Source organism: Lepidothrix coronata, unplaced genomic scaffold (assembly GCF_001604755.1).
Source record: "Lepidothrix coronata isolate B3197 unplaced genomic scaffold, Lepidothrix_coronata-1.0 Scaffold1, whole genome shotgun sequence".
In the NCBI taxonomy this organism is placed as follows: Eukaryota; Metazoa; Chordata; class Aves; order Passeriformes; family Pipridae; genus Lepidothrix; species Lepidothrix coronata.
In genome coordinates, this window is record NW_016690181.1 from 12,621,587 (window position 1) to 12,627,586 (window position 6,000).

Sequence of the window (6,000 nt, forward strand, 5' to 3'; positions counted from 1 at the left end):
GAAATTTCCAAGATTTTTTAAAATCCTAATATTTAAAGTTTTTTCCTCTGCATTGTCTATGAGAATGCCATTGTATCAAATTTAATGAAAAGATCACTTAAAGGCAAGAAATTGGAAATACTTCAGGGGTTAGGGAAAAAAAAAAGCCACAAAAATCTTGCCTGCCCCAACATGTGCATTCATATTTTAAATGTTGTGTCTATATCAGGCAATCTTACTTAGTTCTGGTTCAGACTTAAATGCATATTTTCTATCTAGACTGCTGCTACATATATGTTTGTAGGTCAAATTCTGTCCTAGATGTTCCATCGACTATAAATACAACATCTATGGAAAGAATGTACCTCTAATGATTACCAGATTTGAAATATAACCTAGAAAACTATTTCTAACTAGCAAAGCAAGTTAAGACAATTATAAGGAAAAGACAATTGCCAGTTCCACCTACATGTGGAAATGTGAGTCAATGTCATTTACATCAGGGATGGCCTGGTTAAATCATTCCAGGTGTCAGCCAGTCTCATGAATCATTATTTCTTTAACCTCGTAAACAGGAGCTGTAAGAATTGTACAACCAGTGCTTGCAATAATGGAATTCGCAGGTCCTAATGCTCTTTAGTCCTTAATTTCGAATGTTCCTAACTTCTGGTTTGGGCTTTCTAGATTTCTGGGATGCAGGAAATTGGCAGGGAGGTATAACTTCAGGAGGGCAATTGTGACAGCTTTAGGGAAACTCTGCAAGGAGGATCCTTGCAGAGACTCCTTTCTGAAGGATTTATCCAGAAAAAGTGATGAGATCTGAACCACAGACAAACATTTTGACACCTCTGTTCATCCCTTTCTGGACTGTTCTCCCTCCTGTCTCTGCTTCTGCTCCCCCTCTCTGCCATGCCTTCTCCCCCCAGCCTTCTTTTCCCCTACAGCTTCTCTCACTGTGTCCCACAGCTTTCCGCAGTCTCTTCCCAGCTATTATCATTGTCACTTAGCCCACTGTAAATGTGCATCTCTACTTCCTTGTGTGGTAACAAATGACAGATGTTTCACCTCCATATGAATGACAAGAATGTGGGTCTGTTTCTTCCTTCCTTTAGATTTTAACCAGGATTAGGCTGTGTCCATGGCAGGAAGACAGGTCAAATTTGAGCCCTTTAAATGTATCTTTTGAAAATTGGCCCAATCAAGGGATGGCTTGACCTGAATCGTTGTCTTCAGGGACAACGGTTCGATTAAGAGAGTAGGTGTATGGTAGTCATTAGCTCTCAGGACTTAGAACTAGTAAGATTTCTACTTCATACTAGTACACTGATCAGCAGGCTGGGACACACCCTGACTTTTAATCACTATCAGATTCCTCCACCCACTCAAGGTGTACATTTGAATATGTAGATGAAATGATTAAATATAGTAATTCAGTAGGCCCAGTACTGTAGATGTTAAATCAGTCACAAAGCCCCCCTCTCCATAAGCTTTAGCGGCAGATGAAGCAAAACCATTGATTTATAATCTTCTAAGTATCCTTTCTTGTGGAGCAAAAGAAAACCACACCAGTTCCTGTGTCCTTACTGATGCAGGGTGAACTAGCAATCCTAACAAAAAGTAAGCCTTAAATATTGGTCAGAAGAAGAGAGGGTTCACACTAAATGAAGTGAATAGTAAGGAGGAAACCTCAACGGAGGCCAATATAATGAACTTTGCTTGAGCAGGAACAATCAGCTTCCAACAACCTAACAAGATACAATTTGCTAAACTGTAGCCCTGTTGGAAAGGATCTAAGGGTTACAGGCAGAGCAAATGTGAGCAATGCTGTGCTGTTCTTGCAAGAGAGAAATGACATATAGGACAGCATAAACAACCTGTATGAAGTTTCATACAGCTGTTCATCAGAACAGCTTTAGCTGCAATATTCTGTTTGGATTTGAGTGCCAGTTTCAAGGGAACTATGGACCAGCTGGAGAAGGTTAGAGAAGGAGCAACAAGCACAGAGACCTAAAAGAGAAGGAAAGCTTGAGCAAATTAGAATTGTGTAAGCAAAAGCAGAGAAGACTGCAGGAAGGGAAAAAGAGAATGTAATAGTCTACCAGTGCAAAAGGATGATAGGAAAGATCTACTGTTTATATTTGTGGCTAGGACAGCAAGTAACAGGCTGGTTAGGGAACAAGAAAAGCAACCAGGCTGCAGACCTTGACTGTGGTGTGATCTGTATATTGTGACCCAGAGAACTTGACCTTAATGTGCATGTTATTGCAACCCTATGAGCTGGATATGAATCGTCAGCTCTGACCCTCAAGATACGCATACACTTATGTAACTTTTCTAATGGAAATGCTCCTACTGACTTTAGTGCAAGTACTCACTCAAGGAAAACTTCATCAGTGAGTTTACTGGGCCAGCACCAACAACAGTGTAATGGAATTATTTGCTTCCCATAGTAGCCACATTTTCATACCTGTTTTGAATTAAAACGTAATAAATATGAAGAACAAAGCAGATGCAGGCAGTCAGAATAAAGAATACCCAAGAAGGAAAAGGCACAGTAAAGACTCTGAAGTTCATACGCAATTTCAGCATATGCTCGAGAAGTTAACTGGATGGACTTCAACTAGTGTGCATGTTTAAGTGTGAAGAAAGAAAAACAATATTCCAGTCAAGGGTAAATCCAATGGAGAAAGGGAGGTATGACAAGGCATTAACTATAATCCATGAAGGGAAGAATATTTAAAACTGTTGTGGGAATATAAAAATATAATATGAAACAAAAGGAAGTATTTACTAGGGAAAATAAATGCATAGGTATCTGTGTGAGAGACTGATGTATATACATCTATATGCAATTACCCACATTATCTTATATTTGTGTTGCAGCTCTGGAAAATGTTTGTCAAGAATTAGCACATTCAAATTCTGGTAGTGATGCATGAATTTCTGCATCACAGCCTAATAACAAAGCAGAATTATCTGCCATGATTGCCAAGGAATTGCTAAATAAAGCATAAAGACCTTGGGGTGGTGACACACAGCAGCAGAAATCATGGCCGGCTATCTTGCATAGGACTTTGTCATGCCTGTAGCAAATAAATTCTTGAGAACTGCAAGAAAAAGGGAACAAAAGAAATGTGTCTGTCATGATAAGTGCAACTTGAACTGTAGTACACTACACTTCTCTCACATTCAGACAGGAGGGCTAGGAAAAGCCATTAACTGCCAGAGATGAGAGCTGGAGGGATGCAAGAATAACCTGTGGGAAGGTTTCTCCATACTTCGACTAGAACAAAGACAGAGAGAGGCTAGTTCAGGTTGACAGCAACCTTGGGAATGTGTTCAGTAACCAGAGATTTTATGAGTCTGCAGACACAGGGCCAGACAGGAAATGAGGAACTTGAAGTAAAATATGGGCAAAAGTGAAGCATAGAAGTGGTCTAGTAAAATAGAAGTTTGGGTTAAGTTCCCAGATATATTTATGTGAATTGGCCCCATTTGAAGCTTTCAAAAACTTCTGTGTTGATGGTTTCCTTTCTAGAACAGCAGTTGTTAAAGAATTTTATATCAAGTAATTCCTCTTTAATGTATCTGTGCATAGTCAGAAATCAGAACAAAATGAATGAAGAGGAAAAGATGATTTAAAAATCCCCATCAGCAACAGCAAGCTATAAATAGGTGTGTGGGAAGAGAGTCTTGTTACTGAACCAGCGTAGGCTTTGTTTGAACATTTCTAGGGTACGCCTCTGGAGCCGGATGCTTCCTGTAATTGCCAGGACACAAGGATGTGAAGCGAACCAACTGTTCACAGGAGTCTTCCCATTTGTCCCTAGGAGAGTGGGTAGTGCTTTGGTTTGGAAAGGGTTGTTAGCACCAAGCCTTTAACAAATGAATGTACAAAATGCTAATGCAAATATAGGTATTTAGTCTATTTTGTGTCTGTCTCCATTTGCTTAACAAAATAAAGAGCACCAGAGGCTATTTGAATAATGTGCATTTATAGAATCTGCAGAAATTTCCAGAAATTTGCATATGGATATTAGCCAGTGAATTTCATGGAAGTGGATTCATTCTGGGGAGAAAACCTGAGAGTGTGGAGAGGTGATAAAAGGGAAATGTAGACATCAAACAATGTAAGGAGCAGATGGATCTGATGAGAGACAACACACAGCAAGGCTGTTCGATTAGAATAAAGGAATTGGCAGTGCTTACACAGCACGTTGTATGTGGGGTGTGGGGGGAGGTTGACACCAGTTTCAAATACTCCTGGACCTTCACTGCTCTGTTCCCACAGCATGGCACGTTACTTTGAAGCTGTGCCAGCACAGCTCTTTGTGTGGCCTTGCAGTGAATCAGACTGAGTTCACATAAAAAGAACTCATTTCTGCCAGGTCATTTTTCAGCAGAATCTGTTCACTGATGTGGTATACAGCATGCCACACAAACTCCTGAAAATAATGTATTGTGTAACCACAGCCACAGCTCGTACTGAAAGAAAATACAAGAAATTGGGAATGGTTCTAATTCAAAACAAGTGCTTCAGGAAGGACAATGCACAGACAAGGCAGACAAAACCACACCTGAAAATTTTAGTTGAAGATGGATTGTACATGGACACTGGCAAATAAGAATTGTTGAACGCAAAGGACACAAAAATACAACTGAAAGCAGAAGTATTAGAAAATAAAAAGCACTGCCACTTGGGAAATGGCAAAACTTGAAATAACCTAATGTGATTTTCCTCAGATCAGTCTGTTAATATATCACACTTGTAGAATCTGCAAAAGTTCACAAATGTTTCTCTTGGTGCCAAGAGCTGATTTCAAAAAATTAGGCCCTAGCACTAAGCTAGTACCAATATTTACAAACTATGCTAAAATAATCTTTACTTCTTTTCAAGTTTGTCATCTGTGCAATTTCTTTTTTTTTTTTTTTGCAACTATACATTCTTTTATAGAAAAGAGCAATTTTTGCAGTGAAAATAACCTTTGCTACATTTCCTTGTGGGACTATTTTCATCATCTCATATTTACAATACCTTGTTCAATGCTTCAGGCAAATTTTGTAAGCTCAAAGGGGAAGTATATCCAAAACCAAGAAGCTCTTTTACATAAGCCATATACAAAACATACTTTGAGAATTCCAGACCTTAGGAAAATAATTTAGTTTGCTTTGTTTCTCAAATATTGTGAGAATATTCTCAAAATTCTCAAAATATTCTCAATAAAATTGTGCAGACACAATTCTGAACCTAGTACATTGGACAAAAATGGTATTGGCAAAATTGTTCATCAACTGTTCTAAGTTTTTCCCTTTATAAGACATGAATCTCTATCTTTTCCATTAACTACAAAACTGAAGTTGCATTTGGATGTGGTTGTGACTTGCAGGAAGCCTCAGGCTGAAGCACCCGAGTTCACTGAGCTGTGTTGCACGTTTGGAAATCAGACCCACTGAATGCACTGTAATTTTTTAATCTTTTTTTTCCCCCAGAAATTTGGATCTTCTGCATATAGCAATCTTACATTTTAAATATATGTCTATTGCTCTTCTTTTTTCTTCTGGGTAGCATTGATGTTTAACCCACAGTTGCAGCAAATCACAGCCAATTTGTTCTTTGGCACTTTTCCTTGGGTTACTTATCAGATAGATTCAGGTAAGACCAAAAAGGATTTTATAAAACTGCAAGGCACAAAAGAAGTGTCTGAACTTGGCATATAGATGAAAATGTTTGACCTGAGGTTGTTAAGGACTGCTTCAGTGTATAGGAGAAAGAGGGACCTTACTTATTCTTATGTATTTGGAATACTCAAAAACATCTCTGCCTACAGCTGAACAAGAAGATTCAAAGTCTGTCAGATTCACTGTGTACTAAAAGCCTTTGTTGCTTCCCCATATGCACATGCTTTACCTATTTCCATAACAGTTCTGCTGGCAGGTGTACTCACAGCAATAACTTGTTATAAGCAGGAGTTAACTCTTCAAACATGGTGAATTCTGTGCTTAACAGAGGTTAACATGCTG